The sequence below is a fragment of the Myxocyprinus asiaticus genome, chromosome 48 (genome assembly GCF_019703515.2).
Source record: "Myxocyprinus asiaticus isolate MX2 ecotype Aquarium Trade chromosome 48, UBuf_Myxa_2, whole genome shotgun sequence".
Lineage (NCBI taxonomy): Eukaryota > Metazoa > Chordata > Actinopteri > Cypriniformes > Catostomidae > Myxocyprinus > Myxocyprinus asiaticus.
Genome location: NC_059391.1, coordinates 19,160,570 through 19,174,426, shown reverse-complemented (window position 1 = coordinate 19,174,426; position 13,857 = coordinate 19,160,570).

The window sequence follows — 13,857 nt, the reverse complement described above, 5'->3', positions numbered from 1 at the left end:
GACATTGTATTAAATTATTTTAGAACATTATGGGCTTTAGAAATTGAACATAAAGGCCTACAAATAGCCAATGTTGTTTGTTGTATTCTACAATTTTTTAAGCGTACAGGAATGATTAATTATTAAACTGTAGGGCCTATTTTATTGTTTGTGCGTGATTTAATTTATGACATAGCGGGAAATAAAACTTGCAATACTTAATTAAATCCAAAACCTAATAATAATAATAATAATAATAATAATAATAATAATAATAATAATATAAAACAATTTTCTCTGTTAAAAAAATAAATAAAAAATCCATAATGACAATGACAAAATGACAAACCTCTTTTCTTATTCTTTTTCTATAATATTCTATTCTAATTCAATAATGGCCACTATTATGTCCTATATAATATGAGGCAAAAATCCCCCCAAATTACATATTTAAAACCAGATGTTTTTAAACGGTTTATGTTACATTTTCTTGTCTTAAAAAAGAAACTTTGAAATGAACTAAAGCCTAATATCAGCAATAAACAACATATTAAAATATTCGCGCTGCCGAAGATTTTGTTGAATTATTAAAAAATAATAATATATATATATATATATATATATATATATATATATATATATATATTTTTTTTTTTTTTTCTCTCGTTCTTAGCCTATGCATTATTAAAGCCATTTTGGCTCCTCATATCCATTGCTTACCAAAAATGAAAAGAGTTAAGAAAACTGTTGTCTTTAAGTTCAGAACGAATTTTGTTTAGTTAAATCGTGCTCCTTATCTTCTCATTAACGAATGAAAAATATATGTTCATGTGCTGAATGTTTGCTGAACACTTGAACCCTGTAATAATTTCACAGTCAAATACGAACGAAATGAGTAATGATTCCTTTTACAGAAAGAACGAAAGAAAGAAAGAAAAAGTTTGATTTTTCACATTTTAAAATGTCAGCAGTTATGAAAAACAGAAGTGGAGCAAGTTTGATTTATCGGATAAAATAAATAAATAAATAAATAAATAAATAAACATAAAAAAAAAAAAAAATTAGTCCACATGCAGATTGCGAGCTCAGAGCTTTTTAAGAATGAATGTAAACGTAGGCCAAAATATGTCGCGATGGAACTATTTGTGCCTTACATTTGTCGACCATCAAATATAGCACGATGAAAGGCTGATGAAAAATAAATGTAGCGATGAGGACATGAGGAGCGATGACAATTATTACACTGCACAAACTGCCGTGAGGAGAGAGGACTTACACACCCCTCCACACACTCCCCTCTGCAAGGGCTGAAGTCCTGCTTAACCTCTGGCTCACTGTCTGAAAGAGAGAGTAATATTTCTGGAGTCCAAAAACTCTAACCTGAGATGGCGATGGACCTCATCTGGAAGTTCTCAGGTTCAGGTTGGAGATGTGAAAACAAACGAATCCTGTATTATAGGACTATTGTTAGCACTTAGTCAATTTTAGCTCTTACTTTTAAACCAGGGCGCATGGCCATTCATAATCAGTAATGGACAGTGACAAACAATTTAGCTCCATCGTGGTTTGGTTTTGGTCTCTGAAAAATATGGTGCGACTGACATCCAGACAGTTTATGGAACGAGATAAAACAAACTAATAGCGAAGTCTATTAATATGAGCGTCCCGAATTATGGATAAGGGACAAGTCGACTTCTGTGCTGAGCAACCTTATGCCAAATGCTGTTGACTGAGCTTAATTTGTATTGAATCAGGTATATTTCTTTGATTTCTATTTACCTGCTCCTAAATAAATATGCGCTTGGAGTATTTCAACACTGTCAACCATAATAAGTTAGCAGAACTAAAACAAATTGAGACAATCAGTTACATCAAATTTTCAGTTAATAAACTCCAAAGTTCAAGTTAATAGAACGTTCTGATTTTAATTTTGCATGTTAATCGCTCTTAACTTGAAATATTGAGTGAGCTAACTAAAGCATTTTGATGGCATTTAACTTGAAATGTAACTCTTTGGCGGAATTTAAAATCACCATGTCATCTCAGCTTAAATACTTCAAGTAGCCTACAGCAACTAGCTGTCAAGTACTTGCTAGTACTAGCAAAGTACAGTGCACGCTAACATACTGGATGCATGCTAATTGGTATGACCCTGTGCTTTGATTAGCATAGCAATTGCTCAATGAGTAAAGCAATATCTGCTTACTTAACTTGTACCTGTCCTCAACCTAAACTCAAGCTCCATATTCACCATAATAGTAACCCCCAATTTTTTTTGTTGATTTCTGCTAACTTATTAGGGTTGACAGTGTTGCTAAACAATACTAGCACATATTTATTTGTAGCAGAGAAGCAGGAAAATAGAAACCAAAGGAATATTCATGGGTTCAATACAAGTTAAGCTCAATCGACAGCATTTGTGGCATAATGATGACTACCACAAAAATTAATTTTGACTCGTCACTCACGGTAAACCCTAACAAGTAAGCAGAACTCAACAGGCAATCAGTTTCATCATGTTTTTTTTATTTTATTTTTTTTAGTTAATAAGCTCCCAAATTGAAGTTAATAGAACTTTCAAATTGTAATTTGGACTGCACATGCATGTTAACGGCTTTTAACTTGAAATACTGAGTAAGCTAACTCATATATTTTGATGGTGCTAACTTTAAATGTATATCTTTGGCTGAACTTTGAATTGCCATGTAACCTCAACATAAAATAGTGTGCTAAAATAGATAACTAACCTTTTCTGTGTAAAGTTATATACAATTTTATACCTTTGTTGCCATAACAATGTAATGCCATAAACCATAAAACTGTAAAAACGACAATTCAAGGACAAGTCAAAATTATTATTACTATTATTTTGTGTGTGTGCGTGATAATCAAAATTATGCCACAAATGCTGTTGATTGACCTTAAATTATTTAAACCTGGACTATTGCTTTAACTGGCTTATGGGCTGCTGGAAATATTGTCAAGTGGAAATTTACTTGATAAACAGTTTAATACAAAAAACTAAACATCTTTTTGAAGCCTATAGGTTGGTATTGCTAAGTTCTTTGTCATGTGGAAGTGCTGTTAGATCAACAAATAATGAAATATTTTTGTTCTGTATACAGAATATGTTACACTTGATCCACTGGTGAAAATGTTGGCTGTGTCTTGTGTTTTATCAAAAGTGGCAGTTGCTAGTGTCCTTGAAAGTTCTTCTGTTTTGATGTATGAAGACTTTAAAGGTTATCTACTCTGCTTCTAGTCTTGCCAGCCATTTTGCTTTCATAGCAACAGTCATACACAAACATTAGTGGTGGAAGCCAGACAACAGCATAATGCAAATCTGAGAGGTCACTGTTGCAATGAACTTTACACTGTGAGAAAAAAACCCTACTCTTTTCTCGACAAAATAATTTGTACAATCACCTAATTGCTGAATTACAAATATAATTGATCACGTCTTCACTTGTCTTCCCCAGATTCATTCATCGCAAGTGTTTTTAAAAAGCGTCAGAAAAGACGACATTCAGACACTCTGATCTTGGGAGCCATACTATCAAGAGGTCAAGAAGACTACTGGACCTGCGCTGCATTACGCTGCAAGTTTTTACATCAAGTCCATCCCTTAACCAATTAGCAGAGATCTGTCTCTATTTGTCAGACGTTTAGGGCTCAGTGTAGCCGGAAGCGTTGACCAAGGAGCAGGATGTGGCTAAACAGAGGCAGTTCTCATTAAACTGATGAGCTGAGATCTGGTCGCTTATACTTCACCATCTGGAATTGTAGTCTGGGGTTCTGCTGAAAGCTGCTGACCCAGGATTCAACTCTTCAACTTGGGGAAGAGGAGCGTGAGGAAATAAAAAGTCTGTCATGTCAGCAGAAGTCACTGTGTCAAAGTCCTTTATCTTGTCATCAAACCAGAGCTTTGGAATAAAGGCTTAGATTAAACTCAGTGCTTGACAGCACAAAGAGGCAGAGATCCAAAGTAAAGGGTAGATGGAAGTTACCAATCTAGTTCTCCAAATGTTAATTACTAGTAATAATTTGTTGCTGGTTAAATGACTGTAGGCTTGTATCTTGTTGATATAGGCACTAGCATCTTGTTGAAGCTGATATGGTGAGGGAATACCTGAATGAGACAAGCAAGGTGAAATATGTAAAAATGTTTGGCTTCAGTTAAGTTATATGCAAATTTACTGAGTAAATAATGAGTTGTAGTTAGCACTAGGTCTCACCTCATCTTCTCTGCTGAACTCCCTTGTACACACTAAAACACACACACACACACACACACACACACACACACACACACACACACACAACACCCACTCCTTGCTATTTCTGCTCTGAAAAAGGACCATAGGTTTTTTTTAATCTTTCCCGAGGGGTCGGAGAAATTCTGTAGATGTCTAATGCCGCATTTCTGAAACAACAGCAAAGAAAAAGAATTGCTCCCCTGGCCATTCAAATGCTTTTTTCCCCATTTAACAAACAACAAATTATCTCAAAATAAAACCTAGCTGACTTTTACCCAAGTGCTCCACAGGCTTAAGAAAAACACACCGGTCCAAGTGACCCTGAAAATATTTTGTTTTTCCAAACCTCGCTATTGCATCAAAGAGCTCGAACTTCAAGGTAGAACCTCAGCCGACTTCATTTATACAGCAGACTAATTGATGGCCCCAGATGATTTCCACTCATTTGATGAATCTCTCTTGGATTCCTCGGAGAGCATTTAAAGGAAATGAGAAATGTTACTGCTCACCCATGACAAAGGACACCAAAGTTTGAATATGTTTGTGGAGTCTTGAGCTAACAGATTCCACTTGAAGCTGCGATTTATTGTAAACATGAGAAGACTTGTGATTAAAGTCATAAGTAATGAAGTAGACAGACCTGAAGACAATGGACAACAAATGTAACGGATGTCACCGCTGACAGAGAACACACTATCTTTGTCAAATAAATAAAAGCTCTGTTAGCCACAGATGTGTAGTGAAATGAATCACCGTGGACCTTATCAGCAGGGGGCTTCAGCGAAACACAATGTTACATTGCTAGACATTACATTTTCCTTGTCTGCTTCAAAACAATGCCCCAATGTTCGTAGCATCTGTGTACATCCACCGTTACTCCTATTTTGTTTTTACATACATACTCAGGCTTTTTACCACGCTTTCCAACTATTCTTTCTAGCAAACACACCCACATACACTGAGATTCATACAGAATCAAAAAGCAGAAAATGTGTGCTAAACAGACAGGGAGGAGAGTAAAGTGACTGATATTGAGGGAAAAAATGAAAAGCGTTTTGTTTGGCGGCTGAAAAAGAGGCCCCCGTCACTCCCATGGCATTTATCTGCTGATATTGGGGGCCAGTCACAGCAGTGCAGTCAGCTGACCCAAACGCCACGTGCATAGTACCAAGAACACTGCACAGGTCGCTGAGGGAGCATCCGTATCTGTCCTAAGGGAGTCAATGAACTGACAGAATTATTAAAAGAATGTTCCGGTATCCGAGACTCATCCCTCATTTTTTAAACAAAAGCAAAAATCACGGTTACAGTAAGGCACCTACAATGGAAGTGCATAGGGCGAAGCAATACATTACACACTGTTTCAAAAGTTTAGCCACAAGACTTTAGCATTATATTTATTCACATAAAACTAGGGTAATAGAATAGCTTATTGGCAATGTATGGGTCTTTTAACCTCAATTTCATGACAAAATAGCATAGCAAACGGTAGTAAACCTGGTAACTTTCATTTAATATGTGCAAGGATACCAGAAAGGGACTGTTTACATGGAGCAAATTCCACTCACAGTATTCCATAGGTTAGTAAAGTATAACCAGAACTTCATCCACCTAGAATAATGCAGGTTATTTACTAAATAATTTATGTTAGTGCTTTAACAACAAGCTTCACATTTCTGCTTTTCAACCCTCTGGAAAGCTGGCCCATTTTACTTCCATTTTACTTCCATTGTACTACATTAGGCATGGGTCTCTATACAGATTCCCGTTTTTATACGATTCCGATACGATTTGATTCAGTTGTCATTGATTTGGGTATATTTCAGTTATAATGTCTATTTTGCTTAGCGTACATACTGTATGACAGGAATTCTCTCTCTACTAATGCTGTAAATTATACAAGGAACCTTCTAACTTGGTATATAACCAAGATATATATTATATGACTTTAATGGCTGATTATGACTTTATATTTACTTATTTTTCTCTCTATTACTCAGACCCTGCAATTTTATGATATCGACACACTTTTACTCTAATGCATCTTTTGAAAAACCATACATTTTAATGCTTGTATTTCAGACCCACCTACATATATACACTTTTTCCAACATGATTAGCTTGCGCGGTAGCTCACCTCATACAGCGTTGGACTCTGAGATTGGAGAATGTTGGTTCAAGGCCAATCATGCATGAACGCAAACTGAACGTGACACGACAGAGTAACAGAAATAACATAAAATGACGTGGTTGCGTCAAAATATGTGCTTTTCATTTCGCTTTTTAAAACACTATTCAGACCTTAAAACCTCGTCTGAATATGACACCATTTGAATCGCTTTTGGCGCCCCCAGCTGGACATTTCACTGGAAAACTGCAGCCAAACGTGTTATACAGCACGTAAATTTTGAATTTCAAAAATGTTGTCATGTTTATGTACATTTCATGAGATCAGGCTGCAATAGAACGTAGTTCTTTTGAACACGGAACATTCATTTAGTGAAATTAAATTAAAAGTTCCCTATACAAACACAGACAAGTGGCCTTGAACCTAAGTGAGACATTGTTTGAGACAGAACCACAGAGCCATTTTACCTTTTTTTTGTGATCAATGTACCTTTCAACCTTTTCAAGCAATCTTTAGTTGGAATCAGCATATTATTAATAATTTTATAATCAAAAACTCTTGAGAACTCTTAACTTTAAGTGTCAAGTCATGAGAGCAATGTTTACTGGGTTTTGGCCTTGCTGTGCTACTCAAAGCCTGAGCCATTAGGAGATGCTATTAAAATAACATGTGCAGGTGGTTGTGGATTTGCAGTTAACTGCAGATAAAGCAAAGGCAGAGAATCGTCCTAGATCCACTGAGGTATTTAAAACACTGGCTTCCCTTCAAAAAACTAAACGCAGAGAAATTCAGCATTTAAACAAATGCGGGAAACTGTCCAACGTTACCTAAACACAGAGACTCTTGGAGAGAGCAGCAAGCGAGGGTATCAGCCAAAGTGGTACCACCAGCTGCAAGGCTATTTATTAATGCATTGGAACAACCTTGAACATGTGTGGACAAAGAAAAGCAAAACATCAAACATTTGATTTAATTAGAATTCAGTGGGGCTTTAACAAATGCGCAAACCCCTTTGACTTGCAGAACCTCCAGTCAAAGCACTGTAATATATTGCTCTTATACATTTCATGCTATATATACTATTGTTCTAAACGTAGGGTGATAGTTTTGGATGGGAGACATTGTGAAGTCTTTTGCTCAACAAATAGCACACAATGGAACACTTAGAGAGAAAGGGCTCCTTGTTTAATAAAAGCAGAGAGTTCTATATCCTAAGCTCACACTATCAATCTTTGGAGATGAAAATTTTCAGTCTCCACTTAAGTTTATGGGGAAAGAAAACTTTACAGAGGCTGGCTGAACTCCAGGAGAAAGTACAAATTATGTCGGGACATTTCTTCAAAGATAGTATCTCTATGTTGGAGCGCCACTGCATCAGTTTAGTAGGACTTGAATACCAGGTCTACAAATCACTGCAAAGTGCTTATCTGCTGCCAAATCATGAGCACTGAACTGAGCAACATGTCAGCCTTGTTACAGAGAAGGGATCAAAATCTGGAAATAATAAATGCTGAAGACGGATTGCTTTGATAAAAAAAAAAAAAAAAAAAAGTCAAAAGCGCTTTAGAAAAGTGTTTAAACTGAATATAGCCAAGGATGAGTTTGTTGTGGGTGTCAGGCACTTGTGTTGATTGTGGTCACTGCTGTGATGTTTTTGAGCCTGTGACTCATAGCGATATCATTTCGTAAAGTTTGTTTGTGTACAGGATGTTATTTGGTGGTAGGGCACACCATGGAGTATGTGCTACTGTTGTTAACTAAGCGTTATTTGAAGACACATACTGTTCCACATCCATGAGTCCACAACACGTAAGACCATTTTTATGGGTCAGCAATTAAAAAAGCTAACAGCAGCGTTTGGCATTGAGAAACTCACAGATCCTTTCATGCCAGATCATTTGGCAACAAACTTACAAGAGTACAGTTACTACTGAGCAATGTCTCTGACTGTGTTCGGGTTCATGGGCTGGTCAGGATAAGGGGCTTTCCACAGGGAAGACTGTTTCCAATGTTATCATTTTGCAGAAGAATTTCACACTAATTGGCAATAAAAACATCAAACTTTATAACAACATCTATTTTGTGTTAGATCATGTTTATTGTTTCCTCAAATATATTGTGGCATCTGCTATTGATGAACTAAATGACTTTGCTATAAAAGCTATAAAAACTTGCTTTGGTATTTTGTTATCTAATGCAATGATTCATTCGTTTACATGTGTAGCTTAAATACTCACTGTATTGTGAACAGCTATATTGTTTGGTTTTGTATTGTTTCTCACCGTGGCATGGTTATTTTGGTGATCATAAGAAACTATTTGTCTTTTAATACATATAATTTTTATCTATCGTCACATGACCAGGACCAATAAAATGTGTTCTGATACACCAATAAACCCCTAAAATGTAACCATCAGAATTGTTTTCTCTAAGCCGGTCAACAGGGTGAGCAAGTCAGTGAAAGCACACTATATAAACACTCCTCACTGACTACAAAGTGATCCATCATTGTGCACTGCCATTGTAATGCATCTAAGACTGATTAAGTCAAAGCCAGCTAAAATCATCTGAATTCCAGCTGTGCCGTGGCCCTTGCTTTCGAGATTAAGATGAAAAGGCCTGCACATTCCTCATTTGATAATTAATGATGCAACCACAACGTGTTTCTGATGCTTGTGTAAGAGCTCATTAGCGATTTACCTTTAACACAACGCGTTTTGTTTAAACACATAAATCGTTAAACGTCTGCAAACAAAGCATCGTTTTCATTACTGTTTACCTTTTCACCAAAGATACATTCACCCAAAAATTAAAACTGTCATGATTTACTCACTGTCATGTTGTTCCAACCCTGTATGACTTTTTTCATCTTGGAACACAAGATGTTAGGAAAGTAATCATGAAAGAAAGAAAGTCATACGGGTTTGGGACACTATGAGGGTGGGTGAGTAAATGATAAAATAATTTTAATTTTTTAGTTGAGAAACAATCTCTTTAAAGAGCATGGGAAGGTTGAATGTCCCAACTGCAGTCTAGAGACACAGTCTAAGTTGGAGGAAGTCGTAAAACATCATTCCAAATGTTATTCGGGCGTTAACCAAATAAGAAAGTCAGTTTGTCTGCTTCCGTTTTTGTTTAGGAATGATCTAAAATTGGAGGCAGTGGAACCAATCAGGCAGAATGGAACTGACTTGAATCTGATGGCCTTTGAGCTAATTTTTTTCTGTAATCTGACAGGTCATAAGGTTGCACCAGTGGTCAATAATCTACCAGTAGGGGATAAATACACATCTTTACTTCCCGCTGAAAATCTAAGAGACTGATTTACAGATTAATTAAAATGCATTGTGCTAAAAGCATTGAATAGAGCTGTATGGTAAAAATAGACAAAGAAAACAGATGCAAAAATCACTCCTTCGTTTTTTGTAATTGAGGGGGAGCTTGGTTATTAGAAAAGTTAACAAGATTTTTAACAGTTGAATGCCAAATGCCAAACAAGTCTTCTTTGGGAACAAATTTATTTGCACTGTTTGATGAAGAATATGCTAGACAAGCTTAAACAGTGAAGAGTTTTGTAAACCCACTAAAATTAGCTGAGTAGAATGTGAATATATTGTTGGCATGATGCCTAATAGATAGTGCATAATAGGTGATGCCTTCATCATGCCAGTACATTTTCTGAGCCGAACAGTACATTATCTGGTCATTATCTATGGTCTAATGACAAGTCGTAACAATATAGTACGAGATGGCGAAATTGTAAGAAATAGTGCAAGTTGGCTCATTCAAATTTTACTCTAGAGAAAAATAAATGAAACAACGATCAATGTTATTACTATTTGTCTTAAGTTTAACCCTTAACCCAAACCCTAAACACAAACCATGATTTATGGAAGAAATACCTTGGAAGAAATAAAATATCAGGGTTTAGAACGAGACGAGGGAAGCGTGTTAAAAGTCACTGACATACATCAGTCATTTGTATTGCATAAATAAAAATGGAATGAGTAACTAAATTTGTTCACTGACATTTCCTTTCCTAAAATAAAGTGTTGGATAGGAGGCTAGCTAAAATTGTTTGCCTATGTTGTATCAGTTTGAAATTCTGTTTGTTGATTGGTTGGTCTCTATGGGAATAAAAGTAATATCTTTTCGTATGAGCCAAGTCATGCGATATCTTACGATTTCACTATCTTGTAAGAATTATTACGAGTTCTCATGAGTTGATGTTAGGTGATTCTGCATGTTGGGATTTAAGATAAGCTTCGGATTGTCATTTCCTGGATTACTATAGGCAACCAAAACACTGTTTATCATTGGAGTGCTAATTAAACATAAATTTTACACCTTCACATACTGTAATTAGGGTTACATGATTTAATTACACCAATGTCTTCAATTATTCAAGCAAGCTATATTTTTAGTATAATTTAGTTAATAAAATGTTTGCTTTTAGAGCAAAATGAAAAAAGCATTATATATTACAGAAATAGATGCTATTTATGCCATATACAGTATGTGTGTGTGTATGTGTGCATGTGTGTGAGAGACAGAGAGAGAGAGAGAGAGAGAGTGCTCACTGTGACACTGGTGTGGTCGAGACAGTGACACACTTTTTCCTTCACTGTGAGAAATGTACAGAGGTGAGAAATACCTTGGCAAACTCTCAAACCTCATGCCAGTTTCCAGGTCAGCAGAAACAGATCAAATGCAGGACAATCATGCAGCTAAATCAGTCGCAGCTAAATTCATTTTTGAAGTGCGCACCCTCAGAAACCAATTACTGCCTTAATGTACTTCATTCACAGTATTTATTTTTAATGTTCATAATGTCTTGTTAAATGCTTATTCTATTTTATATTGTATAGTGTATATGTTATTATAGGTTTTATTTTATTTTATTAATTACCTGGCACCTTATTTTAATTCTATTTTTATTGTTATTTGTTACTGTTTTATTATTTTTTTGTCTTGTCATTTTCTGTTTTGTGTATTAATGCTTTGGCAATAGTTTATGTAAACACAATCATGCTAATAAAGTATTTTAAAATTAAAATTGAGAGAGAGAGAGAGAGAGAGAGAGAGAACAATTGAGGAGCTTAGCTCATCGCTGAAGAGCAGTTAAGGGTTGCTGACTGAAAGTAATGGTGCACATCATTGAACCCTTACTGAGGGGGAGGTCTCCATATCTATTTTCTCTCTGGGTTACAGAAACACTCTGCCACTTAAATATCAAAAGCAATATAAGTGAGACAAGAGGCCTGAAGCGTAAATGTTGACAAAGGAAAAAACTGCCAGTATTCCTAGAGGAATACCTGACATACACTGTATTAAACATGGACTACGAAATCTATAATAGTAATTAAAGAAAAAGAAATCTCTCTGCTCACTTTTGGAATCATATACTTTTTTGTTGAAGAGGACAGAAGTTTGAGGAGTATAAAATATAATTGTCAATTTAACAATATGAAATGATGACCACTGATCTTTTCATTGTGATGATACCATAGATATTCAATTAGGAATACTAAGAAAGAATATTACGATTTTTTTTTATTTAATGTAAGAAATTGAAGGAATTTAAGTTCATTTTAAAACTGTACTGCAGCATGACATAGAGCCTGTCTTATTTATTTATTTTTTTGAGAGAATTAGTAGTGTATGGTATATATATATATATATATATATATATATATATATATATATATATATATATATATATAAAATTTATTTTAATTTTTTTGCTCAATGGATTTCAGGAATTATGAATTAATCTAATGAATATAAATGCTCATAACAAAAAATCTACAATTCTTATAAATTAAAACAATAAATTATGCCATTTCTACACATAATGTAGAATTTAAATATAAAGTTCATAATGAATAGGAAATTGATCAGCAATGATGGGACAGACTATGACTAATTTATAACCTCTCATCAATTGTTACTATAAAGATGCAATTATGTGATGAAATCTTTATTTTTAGTATTGTCACCAACTACACCTAACTTGATTGTGAAGTTTACATTGACAAACCACATAACTTTTATGAGTTTGAGTGTAGTACTTCAACTGGGAAGACCCTGCTATATCCTGACCCTTTAAAAGTCAGTAACCAAATACATTTGTTGCTTAATGGATCTCAGCACTTCATTCACTAGTTCTGATTTAGCACGAAGGGAGACCATGTCGAAGAGGAGGCCAGACTGGGAGTAGAGACTAGGGGCATGCAAGTTTTACAAGATCCCCTGGAGTGAAGATGTGCTCTCCATCATCTGCCTGTGACATCCCACTGAGTAAGACTTATGGGCTGACACCTCGATAGGGACATGGCTAATGCAGGACGGCATGTTGGTTAAGATAGAATCGCCCCCACCCACCTGAAATGGCTCATCCTTTAAGATGCACACATTGCCGGCTGAACAGATATATAGGTGGGGATGACATACTCCACGTATGGGGAGTACCGTGTACCCATGTGATCGCTTCTAGCCTCTTCAGAACTAAAAACGCATGGGGCTGCCATGGTGGCCTTGAGGGGTATAATTCAATCAAAACAGCTGTCCACTGAGCATTACCTTAACTTTCCTATTTCCCAATGGATTTGTACAGGGAATGTTGTACAACAATAAGATTAACAACTGGCTGAAAAAGAGAGGAACAGTCAGAACTTTGTGTTTGGGCTAATTTAAGGCCATATAAATGATGTGGATGGTGAACTTTAAACTGTGGTGACCTTTGACAGTAGTGGGCAGGCAGTGATTATCTTTTCTTCCCTCAATGAGAGGTAAGATGAGAAGGCCAAAGCTGAGGTTATTCACGACTACTGAGGGAGAGCAGGAGTGCACTGCTTTTTTTTAAAAAAGGGGATTGGGCGGGGGCTTATAAAAAGGAGGTAAACATAGTTATTCCTACACGTGCTAAGTTTGGTGCACACTTCAGTCACCCAATGCTTTAATGGCTGTACAAACCTATAGTACAAAACCAGCAAAACACAGTAACTACGCCACCACTAAAATGGAGAAAAACTGCTTCGAAGTTTTTTGGTTTATTGTGTTTAATTTTTGTGGGTGCTCGATTTTCACACTTACGACCCTATTTCTGTACCCAGGTTAGGTGCAGGACCTATGTCAAGTGCCTCACTGTAACCCAGATTTTTTGCTTGTTTTAAAGAAAAGGAATTGAAGTTGAACTGAATTTTTGTGGTACTCAACATCATGCCACAAATGCTGTCGATTGAGCTTAACTTGTATTGAACCCTGAATATTTTTTTCAAGACGTAGCGGTCTTTAAATCGGGTACTCAGCACACTTATTTGTTACGTACAGCGCATGTCCTGGGCATAATAAACACGGGAGCAGATTTACTGTATGGAGAATGGAGACTTCACCCGCAAGTGGCGAGCAAGCTGCCGTATCTCTTCACATCGCCCAAAAACACTCATTCACTGTCATTTGAACCAATGTCAAAAGCAAAACCGCGCGATAGAG